We start from the raw sequence: 19,762 nt of genomic DNA on the forward strand, positions 1-19,762 counted from the left end.
GTATCTATCAATGAGATACTCAGACCCTTCCTAAATGAAGGACTATACACTCTATTTCAGAGTAAGCTAATCAAACAGTTTATTTAAGATCTAAAAACCAGTTACTATAAAATGCCAATACCTTATCCTAAAAGAACACGATATTATATTACACACACACACACACACACACACACACACTTAAATTACCTACTATTTACAACACTATGTAACACACAGGGACATACAGACATAAAACACAGGAAAGAGGGGTGACAGTTACCTATACGGACTGTGGGGTTGTGCTATTGGGGTGGGAGGGTGGGGGTAGAGACCGACAAACCGGGATGGCCCTCATGCAGTATGGATGTGAGCTAGTAGTGTTGAACTATTCTGTATTGGTGGCGGGAGCCTTCGGCTTAAGGTAAGCATTTCTCTGCCCCATAGGCTCCACCTCTCAGGTGGAAACCCACTCAAATCAATCTCCCAAGCACTCTCCCAAACAAAAATTCACTCAATCTGCTCCCTCCCAGGCACTCCAGAATCACTCCAATTGAACCCAAGCATATCACACTCAAACCGGCCAATTAAGAGCTCTCACAACCACCTCCCAGGCATACCAATCCAATGCTCACTGTGAGGGGAAGATTCCTTTTATGCTCCCTCTGCATACCACACTCACACATGGCACTCATACAGGTCGCTTCCACATGGCACTCAGGTATTTTCTACACGTCACATTCAATTTCTTTGCATGGCACTCCAAACTTTCCACATGGCATGCTACTCTCCTTTACTTGCTGGCCGCAGGGTCACCTTAAGTTCAAAGCAGGTCTGCAGCCTTACATGCAAGTCTAATGTTAGCTTTGGTACCACCTCTTCCAATGCACCATGTTATGGGAAGAAGGAAGACCTAGAATGATGATAGACACAGAACTGTGCATGTTTAGTTGCAAGACAGGGAGAGAGAGGGAGAGAGAGAGAGAAGTGCTGTTCCCCCACTTCCAACTGAACTAAGAACAATTCATCACCTCTGCTGTGAAAGGCTGAGTAAGACAGGTACAGAAGATCTTTATGTCTCTAAAGGAGATTTTTTTTTATTAGGTTTTAGATGCTGCTGGAAAAAATTCTAGCTACTTAAGGAAAGATGTGTCATGGATTGGACAGAATTAGAAAAACACAACTAATATGAACTAACTTTAACTTGTGTCTCATCAGACAGCTGGGCTGATGCAGCCCAGCCCCATCCGCAGTGCTGTCTATTCCCTCCCCTTCTTTCTCCCCACTTCACATTGTGCGGGCAGCACCAGAGCAGGGAAGTAGGGGGCAGGGCTAGGGGAGAAATGCTGTGTGTCTGCAGCACCTTGGTTGGATCAGGTCCAAACTGGAGCTCGATCCCCGACCCTCCTGACCCAACAGCCAAGATCTGCTGCATCAGGAGTGTTGGTCTAACTCCTGGTGCTAATGTAACCAGAGTGTCAAAGCTTATTAATGTTGGATCATGCCAATTCTATTTATGACACTTGCTCTTTTGTATTCAACTTCCTGTTTTGAATCCTGAAATATTTATACTGTTCCTTATCCTCTCTCAATTTTTTTGTGGCAATAAATAGTGTTTCACACAATAATTCTTTGCTTTTGACAGTATTTTACACTGTCCTAAACCTGAAATAAGAAACTATCATAGAGGATAAAGAAGTACAGTTATTATATTTAAAGACAAAAACAGGAAACATTGAAAAAGTGTATTTTTTTTTTTAATTGCCACTTTGTCTAAACTTTACTATTTAAGAAAAATAATGTAAATCAGAAAAGGAACCCAAAATTTCTTAAACCCAACCATTTTTCCCCTTTCTCCCAGTATGAGAGCTAGGGAAACACTTATGAAGTAAGTACAAGTTCAAACCTAGTCCATTTGTCCTTATATATACAGCACTACCATTAAACAGCATCAACTTTTCCAGTGCCTGACGCCAATTAACTGTGCACCTATAAGCTGTTTTTAGAACTTTTTAGCCTCTCCTTTGTGTAAACCTCATGTTAAATGAAGACCACCAGGATCTGGGGGAACGTTTGTTCACTAGAGCACCCCAAAGGATGACTTGGTCGAACGGTCACAAACTCCTGCAAGACCGTTTCAGGCTGGACATAAGGAAGAATTTCTTTACTGTCCGAGCCCCCCAAGGTCTGGAACAGTCTGCCAGCAGAGGTGGTTCAAGCACCTACATTGAACACCTTCAAGAGTAAATTGGATGCTAAACTTGCTGGGATCCTATGACCCCAGCTGACTTCCTGTCCTTTGGGCAGGGGGCTGGACTCGATGATCTCCCGAGGTCCCTTCCAGCCCTAATGTCTATGAAATCTATGAAATCTATGAATGAAGAACATACCAAGAAATAAACCACAGACATGTATTGTGTAAAGAAATATATCTGAATCATCATCATCATCACCTTCACCATAAAGGCAGGTACACCACAAAGAAAGACATGGTTAGTAGGGGTTTGCGAAGTGGATCATATTCTATTTGGATTCAGATTCAGCCTGATTCAGGGGTCCAGAGATTCAATTCATTGTTTTGAATCACTGTCCCAGTACCATTCAGCTAAATCCAAATCTGAAGATTTCATGCTGATTCAGAGAATCAGTGATTTGGCTGTAGACACAGCTTTAAATATTTTTTCTACATACCTCAAGGTACCAGGTGTAACTCGTGAATGCTGAGGTGGTGGGGTAGATGGAGTATCCCACAGGACTGCTGTGGGGCCCCGCACATTCTCAGTGGTGAACCCAGAAGTGGACCTCACCATGCTCCTCTGTCTTAGCAATCGGCTATGGGAGGAACCTAGGTGCACCCCACCCCCAGACCCAGAAGGCACCAGTTGCTGAGCCAGGGGTATCAGGGGCTCATCAGTCACTGAGCCCCTGTGCACTCTGTGGTGGACCCAGAAGTGGACTGGAAGTTTGTTTGGTTCACTTCCAGGTCCACTGTTGAGCAGACTGGAGACCCTCCTGCACTCCCATGGGATGCTCCATCCACCCCACCTTCTCAGCATTCACCAGCTGCCTGATGCCTTGAGGTATGTCAAAAAAACATTTAAAGCTGCATCTATGTTCCAGTTATCAATTTGGAGGGTTTTGATTCGATTCAGAGAAATTAAAGGGTCTCCTGATTTGATTCAGATTCAGAGATTTAGCCACCGTATTGGGACAAATCTCCAACAAATTGAATCAGTGGCCAAAGCTTTGCCCAACCCTAATGTTTAGGTCTCATTGGCTCTGGAGCCATTCCAAAACCGAGTTGGACCCAAATGTAAAACTGAAGCAGACACATGGATTATATAATTTATTCTAGATGCCAACAGCCCCCTGAGGACTGTTCCAGCAGCTGAAATTCACTTGACAGAGGGAACTTACCCATGGTCACTATGGGGAAGGGAAAAGGGACAGGCAGTCACTGTAGCTACAGCAAGTCTGTACCACCTGGGGATTGCCTAATGAAGGATAAAATGAATGCATCATTGCAGTCTGTGCTTTGAAGAATCCCAAGGTAAAGGTACCATGTTGGCTTTATGCTAGCACAGGCTGCAAAATACTATATTTTGGACACAAAGGAAATGGGTAATCCATATGCCAGTACTAGCTGTGGGTTGGCAGCCTTGGGCAGCCCCTGCATGTTAGCAGCCTTGGACCCCAACCAGGAAATGGGTAAGCCATATGCCAGTACTAGCTGTGGGTTGGCAGGGAACGTTTAAGGGTGGGAAGATGTAAGATAAATGCCAGAGAAGTAAGTTTCACCAGCCCCTGGCTAATAAAACCACTAAATAGCATTACTAGCCAGAGTAATTTTGAGAAGCTGCAAGCTCTAAATCAGTGGTTTTCAACCTTGTTTTCATTTGTGGATCCCCCACCCAATTTGAAATGGAAGTGCAGACAGTTTTCAATTGCAAGTGTGGGTGTTCACATACTTTTGATTGAATATAGTCTTCTTTTATAGAGCCCTTCAACAGATTACAGATCTTCAGGGGTCCACAGACCACGAGTTGAAAACCACTGCTCTAGATTAGGTCAAATTGGCCTCTGTACAATCTGGGCCAGGAAAAGATAGGAATAAAAGTCAGTTATAACAATATTGTTTCTCTTTCCCAGACCTTCCCTATGCCCCAGGTACAGTGAGTTCAAAATTAACAGGAGTAAGCACTGGTCTTATATTACCCTGCTAACAAATCTAAGGGCAAATCATTGTTAAACCCAAAGCTACTTGTCAGCTATACTCCTTATATTATGCAACAAGTCATCCTTGAACATCAGAACAAACAAAGAGAAGAAAAAGAAAAGAAAGGGTTATCAATACATGTGGCCAACAAATCTTAAGGCAGGTTACAAATATAAATAGCAGGGCATAGTGGTTAATTTATAAATTATCTTCTCCAGGACAAAGTAAAATATAACGCTTTTTTTTTTTTAATAAATTTTAGAAAGAGTGTTTATATCTTTGGAATTTTTAAAATATGTTTGAACACATCTACTTGTTACTGTTAGTAAAGATGCATAGGGATTATTATGAATAAAAAGAATACTATAGAATAAAAAGACATCAGGTTTCAAAAGAAGGGGGGAGGGAGAGAAAGGAGGAAAAAAGTTTTACTCATAGGTAGGTTTAGCCTGTGACCATCCATAGAGATTATGTACATCATAATGTCTAACTGGGCATCCACCTGGCAGGAACTATTGCCCTTCCTTGCATGTGGTTTTGAAACTCAGACTGTGTTTTCAAATCTAATGGAAATTAAATTCATATATTGGTACTGTCAAATAATTAAACACATTTAATAAATAAAATGTGTCACTCTATTAAGCCTTACAATTTGACTATTTTAATTCTCCTAAACCTCCAAATGTAATGTTTTTTATTTGGTTTATTTTTTGCTGTTTTATTTTTTTTTAAAGAATATCCTTTGAATACTAGTGCTTTCCAGTGGTCCTGAATACTAATAGAGGACTAATATCAGCTTCCTTAAGGATGCTGTTTCTTAGCCTGCATGAAAATACTCCACATCTTTATAAGCATCTCTAGTTATTCATATGACCTGCAAAATGTCTAAGAATGGGTGCAACTACATGTGCAATTAATGTGATAAAATAAACTTCAGCTCCCAGGAACAGCTTCTACACGTGTACCCAGGACAGAAGCACTTTGAGCCAGGGCAGAACAGCCCTGGGCTCACAGAGGGCAGGGAGGTAGGGACAGTTCTGGGCTCCGGGGTGGTGGCACTGGGTGGTGGAGGGGCTGGCTGGGGCACAAGGGTGCTAAAGTGCAGGCCTCAGTGGCAGATAGCCCCTGCACGTTAGCAGCCTTGGGCCCCAGACAGCCCTTGTCACCATCTATACATGCATTTCAGGACAATTAAGTACCCTGTCATAAGATTGCACTATTCTCAACAGTTTTATCTTATGGCAGAGTTAATTTACTTCACCCTAATACTGGGACACTTGTAAATGGTGATGTTTTACTGCAGAGCTAATTAGTCAACTCTGCAGTAAAGCACATGCGTAGATGAATTTGGCTGCAGTTGTTCAAATTTAGACTGAGACAGTATATATGAGATTTGAAAAAAGTAGCAAGCATAAAATAATCTAATAAAAATATGATTAATGCATGAGGGGCAAAAAGAACTCTCAGAGGAAGCCAAGCACATAATTCTCCTTTCTGCCTTTGAAAATATCCATCTAAATAACTAGGAGCTATGTAAGCGTCTACTGAAGTTCTACATATTTCAGCAGTTTAAGCACAAGCCATTACTGTTACCTAAGCCAGTAGTGGTCCTGGATTCTGTAAGTGGTGGCACTTAGGGGTGACTGAAATAATATTTATATTTTATTATAAATTTAAAGTGCATTCCTTGAGCCATGGCCTATGACCTTTCAATTAAATTATTAAAAATTAGACCTCTTGCTAGAGACGAGAACTTGAAAGAATATTTTCAGACAAGGTTCTTTGGGTGAATCTGATATCAGACCAACTTAAACAATTTTAAAGCAAGCTTTTGGGTTCAAAAACCCTTCATCAGGCTGAGGAAGTTTCAGCAGTTGATGTGTGCTCTTCCTAGATGGAATGAAAAGTAAAGAAGCCAGAGGCTGGGCTGGTATGCAGATGATAACCAATCAGTGAAGATGTAGACTGGGGAGTCAATGGGTGAGAGAGAGGCTGGGTGGGGGGGAGAGAAAGAGGATGAATAGCGGAGAAGTACCTAGATAGTCAGATGTCACGCAGGTTATAAAGTGACACCCGAAAGCTTGCTTAAAAATTGTTTCCCAACTATTTAAGTTGGTCTAATAAAAGAGATCAGATTCACCCAAATAACCTTGTCTGCCTATGTCTGTAGACCAACACGGCTACTACCTACACCTATAAAGAATACCTTCAAAACCCTTGAAAGTGAACTGTGCTGCTCATAAGAAAAAAATAAGATACTGTACCTACAAAACTGCACAAAATGCTTAGAGCCACATTTTCACATTTGTCTAAGGTCAGGTATCTAAATCCATACATAACTAGTTTTTAGAAATGTTGAGCAACCACGCTTCCTGCTGCAGGAGCTGTATGTACTCATTATCTCAGAAGATTGATTCAATGAGGTGGTAACAGATGTGCAAAAAACAATACCCCTCCCCCCCAGTGCTTTATCAGAAGCAGCAGCACCTTCATTTGACCTGGTTCCCCAGAGTCTGTATAGATTGGGTGCTTCAGTGGGGCTTTTTGGCAGCCCTGTTGAAGCACCTGATTTATATAGACATTGGGCGAGCCAGGTCAAACTAATGTAAGGACAGGCAATTATTTCAGGTGGAGGGCCACTTACCGAGTTTTGGTAAGATATCAAGGGCCGCATGGGTAACTAGTTGGGTTCTTAGGGTGCTCATGTAGGAAAAAGCAACTGCAGGTTTGATTTTCTTCAAGGAAAAAAGGGAATCAAACCAAAGGCACTCACTTCTTGACAAAATGCTCTGATAGTCTATCTACTGAAGAATACAGGGAGCTTCTTCTGTGGCTGTGGTTGAAAAGAAAGGAGAAGGGAGTTGTGTCCATGAGCAGATTAATGAACAGGCCAGCTGGGCCCAGGCCTAGAGCCCCTGCCTTGATGGGAATGAAACCGGTGGCTGGGTTGGGCTGGGCCAGGCTGCGCAGGCATGATGTGGTGGGCCATGGCTGCTGCATGCCACTGAAGCCAATCTGAGCACGGCAGGGAAAGGGGCTGCCTCCAGAGCTTGGTCCATGCCATGTGCACATGGCAAGCAGTGGCTCCATACCCCAGTGGTGGCTCCAATACAGATCTGTGTGTGGTGGGGAGCCACGGCTCCTGCTGTGGATGCTGCTCCCACTGTGCTGCCTGGGAACAGAGCCCATGGCTGCGAGGCAGGGGGGTTACCAGGCCCAGGGCCCCAGTGAATCTTACTCCACCCCTGATTGCATCAGTGCGCATTTGTGTCAGTGTTCTTTGAGAACACTTACTGTTTCAAGCCCCCCTGTGGTAGGTATAAGTTGTGCATGAAGCTGCTCAGCACTGTCAAACTGAGGTGGTTTTGCGGATGTCCAGAAATGGAGCCTTCAGATGCCTAGAGAATTTTAAGGTAAAAAGTTGCAGTGCCATGAAGACTTGGGGCCTTCAAAGTTCAGCAATAGCTTACCCAAGCTATCGGGACAGCAGTATGGAAAGCCTAAATTCTACTTAAGCCCCACTTTAAGTTTCTAAGTCCTTTATTTTTTAGATCTGGCCCATGTTTGCAGACTCCCAAGTAATGGATTGAAAATTTTTTTCCTCGAACTCTAATTTCAATATGACAGAATGCAGGTTTGCTTGTGTCAGTATTTTGATTGCATACCATGCATTCATTCATTTTCTCTTTGTAAAGCCCACTGACCAGATGCTACAGGAAGAAACAGACATATGAATGATTGCATCTCTGAATTTTGAAACATTTAATAGCTCGTGCATGGCTTCAGTTTTTGAATTATGTTGTCTACTGGTTAAAGTAATAAGCTACATGTAGCATCATTGAAAAATGTCAAACATTTTTTTGCATACTAGGCATGTCTGTTCTTTGATATAAGAATATAATATTTATTTGCCAACAGAAATTGTGTGCCCATTCTATTTTTGAAACAAACTAACTATCTCATCTAGCCTCATCTAGTTCTGGAGCTTGTCCTGCAGAGACAATAATTACAGCAAACTGTTTGATAGCCTTGTGTAGTCTCCAACTCAAGGGACTGAAGTAACAGAAGACTCAACCTAAAAACAATAGCTCAACATTCAAAAACCACAATGATGCTAATGAGGTAATGAAAGTAAAATATCTCAGTAATTAAGAATGAGGACTGCCTGTTGGCAAACAGCAATGTATTAATGAAACAGCAACATTTTGACCTTCAGTAATCCACTTGTAATGAACTCATCTAAAAATCTTTATGCTTACTTTCTGAGAGCAATCAGGAGCATGGTTATGCATGGTTACCTTTGTCAGTTGGATTTTTTATTTTATTTTTTATTTTTTTTGGTATCATAAGGTAATATGGGAACAGTCACTCAGATAAACATTCATATTTAAAATTTCCTACTATAAAGGCATAACCTACATACTTCTGTTAGGTGCTCCAATACTGCAGCAACAGGGCTACATATATGTTGATTAGATTAAGTGGACAGAAAATAGAAATATTTGTCAATGATCTTTCAATCATTTGTCAATGATTCAATTTTGCAAGGTGTTTCTTGCTGATTCATCAGGACAGATGTGTTCAAAAAGTCATTCAAAATTTTAAATCCCTGACTAACTGAAGTCTATAAAAATGTGTTATAATGGCATATGTTTGAAACCTAAAGACATACATAATAGGGCTGTGCAAAGCTTCAGATGCTGACTGAATTCGGAGAAGATTCAGCCTGATTTGGTGGCAGAATCTCCAAATCCGAATCGAATCAGGGGACCAATAAAAGGGTCTGAATCAATTCTGAAGCTCTCTGAATCAATTTGGAAAAGATTCAGAGAAGTCTGGTGATTTGGGCAGTCTCTGCCCACTGCGCAGGGAGTTGGACTCGGAGCTCGTAAGTAAGGGGCAGGGGAGGTGGGGGCTGGAAGAGGGAGGAGCGCATCATGGGGGGACCCCTGTCAGGCCCCATCCCCTACCTGCTCCCCCAGACCCTCCAAGTGTCCCTGACCTCTGTCTACTCCCCCAGCCCTGCCCCCCATGGCTGCCCCTCCTGGCCCCAGTTCCTGGCTCTTTAAAAAAAAAGCCCCTACTCACCAGGTGCTGCCAGACTGAAGGGCAATCCCTGCTGCCCCCCACTGCCCCATGCTATGTGGGGGGCTCTGCCATGAGAACCCTGACCCTGCTGCTCCCCTAGCTCCACCCATAGCTCCCTTGCCCACCCCATCTCTGTCCCTTTAAGAAAAATAAAAGCCAGCTCCTTCAGTGGCCTAGGAGCTTCACGGGGCTTGGGGAAGACCCCCCTGCATGGGACAGGCCAGCAGGGGGCAGCGGGGATTGCCCGTAGGCCAGGCAGGAACTGGTGAGTTCAGGGGGTGTTTTTTGTTTTGTTTTTTCTTAAAGAGCCAGGACAGGGGACAGGCAGGGTAGCCATGGGGGGGAGGGTGCTGAGAAAACAGAAGGGGTGTTGGGGGGCTCATGCAGAGCCCCCATGCAACACGGGGCAGTGGGGGGTAGCGTGGATTGTCCCCCTACTAGGAAGCAGCCGGTAAGTGTGGGCTTATTTTTTTCAAAGTGCTGGGAGCTGGAGCAGGTGGGGCAACTATTGCCAGGGCAGCAGAATTGGGCAGGGAATAGGCCTGTGTGATTCAGAGATTTGGCAGAAGCTAAATCTCTGAATCAGATTCAGCTGAATCAATTTGGGACAGTGATTTGAATCACTGAACTGAATCACCATCCCCTGAATCAGCCAAATCCAAAGCGAATACTAGTTGCTTTGTACAGGCTTAATACCTGCACTAATAAACTCTATCACTACTTTTGGGAAGTGCCATATTCCTGCTTTGGACCATGAAGTCCAAGAGTTTTCATCACTTGGCAATTAAAAGGATTAAGAATTTTTTTTAAAGGAATCTGAAAGAGATGAAGGAGAAAAAGAAGTAAAAATTGGAATGGAAGAGAAAAGCAACTAGAGAAGATGGAAAGGGACCTGGGGGAATTAGTAGTAGTCAAGACAGAAATAGTAATTCTGTATTTACATACATCTCCCAAAATTATCATTACAAACTGTGGTGTCTTGAGCAGAAAAGCTGATTTTTCTGCCCAGAATAGCAGCAGTAGCATTTCTAATTCAGGCAGCAGTTAGGAAACCGTTGACTTCAGGGTTCATTAGACTCTACTTGATTCCTTCTAACTAATCAAGTTACCCTTTATTCTACAATGTTGCTAGGGGATTTGCAATTTAGGTACTTCTGGTCTCTCTCCTCTTATTTCATAGAGCTGCTGACTATGTTAGCTCCTAGAATAGTCCAGTCTTCAGCAGCAGCTACAGTTTCAGCTTTTGGCACAGCAGCTGATAATTCAACTATGACAGGGTTAAAAACTATAGCTTTTTCCTGAGCAGGAAAAAGAATCAACTCTAAATTAATGTATGACCCTGCTGTATGCAGCCATAACTCTGGAAAAATATGTTTTCTTCATTTTGCCTTCCCAAAAATAAGGCATCTTCTTTGGGCTTATGTAGTACACAAGATGATACGGTACTACAAAATGAAGGTTTAAATATCCAATACTACATTGAAAAGGGCACAGACTTAAAAAAAGAGGAAAAAAGAAGAATCTAGAAAATATACTCTCGCTGCAGCACAAGGGGTTGGAAGTACATTGTAAGGAAGTACATATTCATCATTAACAGATAAGCAGTTTTCCAACTACCCCCGGTGCACAACAATAAACAAATGAATCCACTGAAAGTTATGGTGCAATTCTGAGGTCCCCAGAATAATTTGAGCTCTGCTAATGATATAACAGAGTAAAATCCCATTACATAATTCCTATATTATATCAGGACAAGTTGGTGTTTTACACTGAATCCCAACAAAAACCCTAGAATGAATAGCCACAATTTTGAGGTAGTTTAGATCTGTGTTTAAATCTCTGCACATGGCCCCTCTTCCCTAATATCTGGATCTGAAGAGGACAAACCTTCAGAAAATTCTGATCTGGCTGTGAACATGTTCTGAACTTTCCAGTTCAATAGTATTAAGATTTAAAACCAAATCTTCTTATGAAAGCTACAGAAGGACCTCAGAGAATTAAAGTAGCTTTTAGTTTAGTAGGAATTTCTAGCAATTAGAAAACAAAAAAATAATTAGAAAATAATCAGATAAAACAGACGCTTACAGTCCACAGGCCATCAAACTCAATACTTTTCTCTGGGTGACTGGGATTAGCATGAAATTTTGTTAATTTTGTTTCCTACCACTGAATTGTGCAAGAAGTCTGGGAAAGCTATATAAGCTTTGTATAGCTGACAAAATAACACAAAGCATAGATGTAAATGGAGCAGTCAGGTGTAACTACTGCATTTTTAGCCATAAATGTGCATATTTTTTGGATTTCATCATAGGTAAAATTTGCTTAGCTGTAACCTAAAACTTGTGATTTTCAAATAGCATAACTAGCATCCATTGAAAGAATCACATTTTGCAGGTGTAATTGCTTGGAAAATTTAATGCAGTTTGGAAAGATGCTTTAGAGTATTTTTGCAACTAAATTCTAACTAGCTTAACTGAATTATTACCTCTTGTATGCTAATCTTTTTCCCTTCTATCTCATCCTTTTCCCTTCTTCCTTCCCTTCTCTCTGTTTTTATTACTTACTATTTCTGATAGACATATATGTATTTCAGGCTGACATATACGCAATCAATAGGTATGTATTTATTATCATTATGTTGCAATTTACATAAAAATCAATATACAAAAAAACTTACTAATTGTCTGGGAAGTGTAACAGTATGGAAAACAAACATTTTAATTTTACAGAAGTTCTAAAATTAAACAGCTTGGCTTACTTGGAACTGAATACAGGTAATGAGATAATAGTAGAAAGTGTTAGTTTAGTTTTTTTACATTTAGTTTACTTTATTTTCATTTAGTTTTGCTTAACAAATAAATAAAGACAGCCAATTACTCCAATGTAATCAGAATGTAATTACTATATTTTTAAATAAATTGAGGCACAGAAAAGCCACATGGTTTCCTGAAAATAACAAATAAATGTAAAATCAGGAAATCATCCTCAGAGTTCTGACTCTCAGAGTCTGATTTTCACTTGCGTTAAAGCCACTTTACAATCCGCTGATTGTGTAAAATCAGGCATAAATTATATTTAAACCTACTTTGAGGCCATTTTACATTATCATTGTGTAAATGAAAACTAACAGCTCATTTGGTGATGGCAAAGAACTCCATAACAGAGCATCATAAATGGCCTTAATTATAAATAAAAATCAGGCACCCCTTTACCTGCTCTCTCCAAAATAATAAACATGTTTTAGTCTATTTGGATCTCATACTATCTACTTCAGGAAGAGCACATTCCTTATTGAAGCCAGACTCTGCCAGTAGTCAAATCTTGAAGTCAGTAGGAAGGAAAGATGTTTTCTGTGAAAGACAACAAGAGCGGATTATAAACTAATCAATATTTTACAGAAACCTTTGGTCTCTGGTTTAATGTCTTATGTGTGCTAATAATACGATCTTTAAGCATTTAATTAATTCATGACTTTATTTACTACCTATATACAATCATTTCCCATGGATTCAAACAATGCAGGAAACTATTTGTCGCAAACACCTAGTAAAGTCAATGGGAATTAAAGTGAATCAGAAAATTCAGGGTCCAGAGTTAGCCCCATGGGCTATGTCCAGATCAGTGAAGCATGTTCAGTATGTTCAGGTGTTCTCCAAGCTGCAAGGGATAAGTGCAGGGATTTGTTTGCTTTTTTTGACCCCTGGATATCCCATGCCAAAAAAAAGTGAAGTGGCGCTCGCAGGGGTTGCGTGCACCATGTGAAAAGAAAGCTTGCCCAGCTGGAGCCACGCTCCAGCTACCAGCCAGGCTCTGTGCAGCAGTGTTGCCACTGCTGCAGCCCCCAGATCCCAGGTAAGGCTGCTGTGGCCAGCTCCATGCTGGCCCCAGGCTCCCCTACCCCACCCTGGTAACTTGCCACATGCCAGAGGCTGCGTGGCACAGGTGTTCTCTGGAGACAACTACTGGCAGCACAAGGTGTCCCACTGATAATTGTTAGGCCTCTGTGAAGCAGCTAGTATTTACTTTGGATTCAGCCAATTTGGGGGACAATGATTTGATTTGGTGATTCAAATCACTGTCCTGAATTGATTCAGACGAATCTGATTTGGAGATTTGGCCACCGCTGAATCGGCTGAATCTGCAAATCAAACAGGCTCCATCCCCTGCCCTGCCAATAAATTTTTACTTAAATGGAAGTCATATGTATCAGCGCTTTATGTGAAATATGCTTTGCTATTATCTATGAGTTTAAGGAACAGGTTAAGGGAAGGACGGGAAAGACATGAAGACTGACCAGAATAATGATGATGAATCTAATTACTTTTGCTTTTATTTTGTCAACAAATTTTGGCAATCCAGGGAAGTGTGGACTAAGCGTGACATATAACTGCCTTTCCATATAATCAATATCCGTGTATTGTACATCCTGTGGTTCACAAAACAATACATGAAAATAAGCAACTATTTTTAAGTGCCTATTTATACCACAGTAGGTAAATCAAAAGAACTGCTGACTTTCTGAAAAGTAAGAGAGGAAACTGCTGTACCATCTAGCAAAATTATCTACTGAATGTATTTGTACAGTCCAAAAATCAAGTTCCATTTGCAATTAGACCTTTCATCTATTAAATTCATTTTGAACATAGAAAATTTACTATCCACTACAGATTAATAAAGGGACAAATGGTACTTTATTTCTATCTGTCTATCCATCCATCTCTCTGAATAAAATCACACACGTGTATATTTTTCCTACACACATACACACACACACACACACACACACCTATACATATAGGGAAAATATACATATGTGTGAGTCAGTGCCTGAGAAATAAAGGTATTATCAGTTTGTATCATGCTAAGATGATTCTCTGTCAACTGAATCCTAATGAAGAAGTGCCATTAATGTGAAGCACCATTAGATAGGGCTCACGTGCATTTCAAATTTATTGCCTGCAGTAAAAAGCAGATGATTCTTCAAAGACCACCTGAACGTTCCAATACTAACATTAAATACATGTTGTTTTTTTCTCTTTCCCTCATTTGCTGTTCCTTTCAATTACTCACTAACCCATTATGGGTAGCTAAGTAAGAGCCCTGTCTTTTGGGAGGCCCAGAACAAGGCTGCCAACTGTCTGTAAATGTACAGCCAAGTAAAAAAATAGGGAAAAAATGCCTGTATGGAAAGTCTGTAAAAAAAGTGGAGCAGCAGTCTGTAAAAATACTAAACAATGATAAGCTTGATAGATAGAGGGAATAGCAGTACTCACCTGGTATCTGAGTGGGAGTGCAGCACCCTGCAGAGTGCTCTCGTGACTCTGTGAGCTCAGCGAGCTTTGGGTGCCTGGGAACCTGCAAAGACATTCCCCACCCCTGCCTATCCATGTGCTGCCACTACATTTCTGGCCAGCTTTTGTCTCTAGCAGCTGCTTTCCTTGAAGGTACAGGGTGGGGGGAATGCTGCAGGAAGGGAACTGTGAGCCAGAAGAGGGAGTGGTAGTGTGTGTGCGGATGGGAGAATGGGGTTAGCAGGGGTGGGACTGTGTGTGGTACAGCATGGTGTAAAACCACTGCTATAGTCAAGCAGGGCTGGCAGGCCACAATTTTTTTTTTCCTGACAATCTGCAAAATTTTTAGTAACAAAATAACTTTTTTTCTGACACACGTTTTATATACTATACATGTACTCGTATTCCTTGGACCAGGCCCTAGATACCAGTGACAACGGTTGGGTTCAAATTTAAGGGTTTAACACCAAACATATGATAAATTAAAATTGGTTGTCTGTAAAAAAAAAAAAAAAAAGTGCAGCTTGTCAATGAAAAAAATGTTCTCAGGTTGGCAAACCTGGCATAAAATCATTTACACAAAATCATCAGCGAAGTGTCAAGCAGGGAAACCTCCATTAATTCAATGAGGACTTATAGTAGGCAATCCAATTGAACAGTATGACGGCCTTTAGAAGGCTGAATCTAGCTCTTGGAGTACACAAAGAAGTGAAATTAAAGTATATATAGTATTCTTAATTATTCAATGGTTTCCTTTCTCTTTCTTTCTCTGTTTTTAGTGAGTAGTCTGAAAAGAAAGGTTTCAAGCAATACCACAAATTAAAAGTCCAAAAAGCATATATAGGGTATCTGAGCTGCTTTCATTTCCATATACAGATCAAAGACTCATTTCTGTATGCATACTGGCATAGCTGGAATCCCAAAGCCCAATAAGGTGGCATGAGTGGTCACCCTATCAACTAAAAATAAAATAGGAAAAAACAGAGTTTTGAAACTGGGCAATAAAAACCTACAAGAAAAAATAATGTATGGCTTGTAATATTGTATCAATCCTACTGCAGTGTATTCTTGAACAACAAACTCTGGAGTGGGGCCCAAAACCGCGTAAAAGTCCACAATTCCTCCAATTGTGCAATATGTCAGAGCAGGAGTTGGCTGGTATCTAGAACAGGAAAAAATCTAGAACAGGAAATGAGTAATCAGATAAAACTACTCGTATGAAAATGTTAATATTACTGTTATGTAAACACCATTAGAAAATAAAAGGTGAGGGTTTTTTTACCTATTACATTACTGTTAAGTAAAATAATTCCATAAGCATTTCCATCATGTTCCAAGGCCATGAAGAAGGGGTAGAAACCATAAGAATTCACTTTTTACACTGTAATAAATAGTCATGTATTTTCTACTTACAATGAAATTATAAGGTTGAAGTAAATTATTGTGATAGTATAAGAGTAATAGAGTGATGCAGCCATGATGATCCAAATTTTAAGTCATTCCTGAATCTCTTCCCTTTCCTCCAAATGCCTCTTAGCCATATACCATCATCATGTAGAGATATACTATATTTAGTCAGTTAATAAGGAATAAAAGCCCCTTACACCTTGTAACTGAGAAGAAAGCAGTGCGGGGGCAGGCAGACACTGCATCTCCAGCTCTAGCCTGGGGTTGGAGCTGGACCTGGGGCAGCAGCTGTAGATACTTCCTCCCCACCTTTGTCTCCCCCTCTGTCCCATACCTCCTTACTTTTACTCCACACCAGCAGGCTTTGTCCTTGCTACAGCCTGGAGCATGGAGCACGTGCTCCAGCCCAGCCCTGTAGCAGCAGTACTCTATGCTGCTATTACAGGACTGGGACGGAGTTATTGCTCAGTGCCTCAGGCTGCAGCAGGGATGAAGCCTGACAGCTTAGAGAAAAGGTAAGGCAGGGGGGATAGGCAGAGAGTAGGGGGGAGAGACTTTGGAGGGGAGAGATGGGAGGAAGGGAGGAGTGGGGACCTGAGGCTGGGGGTCACAGAACCAGTGTGGAGGGGGGAAGAAGCCGGGACCTGAGGCTGTGGGGGGGAGGGGGGAGCAGGCACAAGGAGGGGCAGTGGTTAATTGTGGAGGTTAGGCATCAGGAGTCAAGCTCTCTCACTCTCTAACCCTCTCATTGCCTGGCCCACTGTCCCCCACTGCCTCCCTACTGCCTCTCCCACTGCCTGTCCCCCACTACCTGCCTCAGTATTGCCCCCCTCATCACTCCTTCCCCCATCACCTGCAGTGGGAGGGGGTGTGAATTTAACATGATCCCTCGATAATTAGATTCCATACAGACAAAATTATAATAAATTTATAAATTTTCCATCCGTAGAACCTAACTATGGGGGGGAGTGAAGGGAGGGGAAAGATCTTTCTTTCACAGTTATCTTGTGTTTGGGCAAATATAGTAAATGCAGTTTCAAATCACACTGAAGTAAATACTTAAATTTCCCAGTCAAAGATGATTTTCATTAGCCTGACAGGATGAACTCAATGTGTGAGAGAGCACTCAAGTGGGGAAAAAAAGGAATTGTACTACTGCATATTCCCAAATAAATATTGATAAATTCCCAAATAAATATTGATAAATTCCAGCTTTCCAAGCAGTTTCTACATACATATAAAAACATAAAACACATCATTCTCTGTTACGTCTCTTATTTCAAAATACTAGCTATAATGATGGGAAAAAAATCATGTTTTATGCTAAGTAGTTCTTGGATTGATGGAAAAGAGGTAGGTAGATAAAAAGGCAGAGACAAATGTTTTTACTATTTCATTTTAACCTTATAGTGGCTGCATCTACATGTGCAGTTTACACAGAGCAATAAATTCCAGTGCATATCACACTGAAGTTTATTGCTCCAGGAACCACAGCATGTTGAGCCAGGTCAGAGCAGCCCCAGCTGGCAGGGAGCCCAAGGGGGTCAGCCTGCCAGCCCAGGACTGCTCCAACTGGGCTCAATGTGCTGCAGAGGGGCTGACTGGAGCATGAGGGTGCTCCAGTGTTGTGTTAGCCAGCAGGTGACCCCCCACACTGTAGCACCCTCATGCCCCAGCCAGCCCATCAGTGTCTACATGTGCGTTACTGTGCACTAAAGAACGCTTCCATGTGACAGTACTTGTGTTTACAAGCACTAAGCTATGGTAGAGTTAATTAATTTCCTGTGGCCTAACAGGACTGCATGTGTAAATGTTGAAACTTTACTGCAGAGCTAATTAGGAAGCTCCGCAATAAATGTTTCATGTAGATGTGCCCACTGGCTGCAAACCTCATATCATCATATACAAAATAACATAACTATACATAAATATGCCATAACACTGATTTACCTGAAAATACTATTTTATCAAACAGTGATGTGGGGTTTCAAGAAATGTAGAGGAGACATAAGTAAATTATTGTGCAGGCAACCATTCCATGGTTTAGGAAAGTGACTATTTGTATTATACAATGCAACATCCTGAAATCGTAAATATCTCATGTATATATATGTGCGAGGAACAGGCAGGGGGATGATTTTTCATATATATATATATATATATATATATATATATATATATATGGGATATCATCTGAATTCCAAAACTAAATAGCTGTCTAAAATCTTTTAAAGAGTTTAATGCCCCATAATATCAAAAACCACATTTGCTATGAACTACCTTAGCCTCAAGATCTTGGTCTGTTCTCAGAATCAAATTGATTTAGAGATGGCCATAAACTTATTTTGTATTATAAATATTTTTCATAGTACAAATTACCATGGACTGTGTGCCTAATTTTGTATCCAGAGAGTATTTTGACTTCAGTTGCCTTTGACTCTGGTCTTTTGAACATTAAAGAGGCCCAAGAAGTAGCTCAGGACTCAGATATGAAGCGCTGTAAAATAAGGGAGACCTTTATGCTGTGCCTTTCTGCCTGATTCATTCACGTAAATCAGGAAAACAGACAGGGTGTCACTGTCTGAGAACAACTTAGTCACATCTCAGTATCTGGCCTATAGTCTATATGCATATATCATCTATTATCCAAGGCAGAATTTGTTCTTTGGAACATTTAAGTTTTTGAAAAGTATTATCTATCTTCATAGAAGATCAAGCTGGGAATCCATAAATCTGTGTAAATCAAAGATAAAGAGCAGCAGCTTCAAGAGTAATCAAAGCTGAAATCAAAGACTACTTGCACCAAGCAGTTGGTCTTGTGTACATTTCCCAGGTGTTCCACTTCATATCACGCCGAAACATAGCGTGTTCAGTTTTCACCAAATCCATATACACACTGTGATGGGAGATGAGTAGAAATCTGAATGAACGTGTCACTAGAAGTGAAGCCAGGTACCTGAGAATCCCAACTGTAATAGCAAAAATAAATCACTCCATCATCAGTGAAGAATGGAAAGGAAATTATAAGAAAGGAGTTAAATTGTCTGTGTCACAGCACACATGCCCATGTACTGTCTCAGCACCTATCTAACACAACTTTCATTTCTTTTAGAAAAATGTATGTCTGACTGCTATGGTTGCACAGAAAACTTACAGAATGTGAACTAAATGTAGCAGACAGATCTACATCAGAACACCAGAGCTAACTAGAGACATTTGGGGAGATCAAATTGGGTTCAAAATGGCCACCCAATTTAAATGTAGTTTCTCCTGGTGCTGACCTTACACTTAGGATCTCATTCCCAGTAACCAGCAATCAGTCTAAACCTGTAACTGAACAGAGGTTCCATGCACAGAAACTGGTCTAAAAATTTCAGAAACCAGTTTAAAATGAACCTGGATCAATGTAGTATCAGACTTATTTGATTTAGGTCAAACTGATGCATGGAACTTCCCCTGTGTAGTCCCAGGGTAGGGAAAACCTAGCCACTGGCCGCAGCCCCAAGGTTACTCTTCACACACCTCCCTTCCCTCACACTGGACTGTTTTTTGCCACCCCCCACCACCAGCCAGCCAGCTAGCTTTCTCAACCCCCATCCCACAAGCCACTTCATGTGCAGCCACTTTTTATCCCCATTCACCGCTGCTGGAGCTGAGCAAGTAAGTCCCAATGGGGAAAGGATTGGGAGGAATGGGGGTGCAGGTTAACTGTGGGGGAGGACCCACCCCACCCATGGGTTGTGCCTGCCCTCCCCCTCCCCTTGTGGGTCATGCTTGCCCC

The 19,762-nt window shown here is 41.3% G+C and overlaps 1 pseudogene; it reads right to left on the minus strand.

The window, feature by feature from the left end:
• LOC149863060 (sucrase-isomaltase, intestinal-like) overlaps nt 1-19,762 on the minus strand; it is a 134,652-nt pseudogene that overhangs the window by 15,301 nt on the left and 99,589 nt on the right.

Source organism: Crocodylus siamensis, chromosome 6 (assembly GCF_052110815.1).
Source record: "Crocodylus siamensis isolate JL-2025a chromosome 6, ASM5211081v1, whole genome shotgun sequence".
Taxonomy (NCBI): Eukaryota; Metazoa; Chordata; order Crocodylia; family Crocodylidae; genus Crocodylus; species Crocodylus siamensis.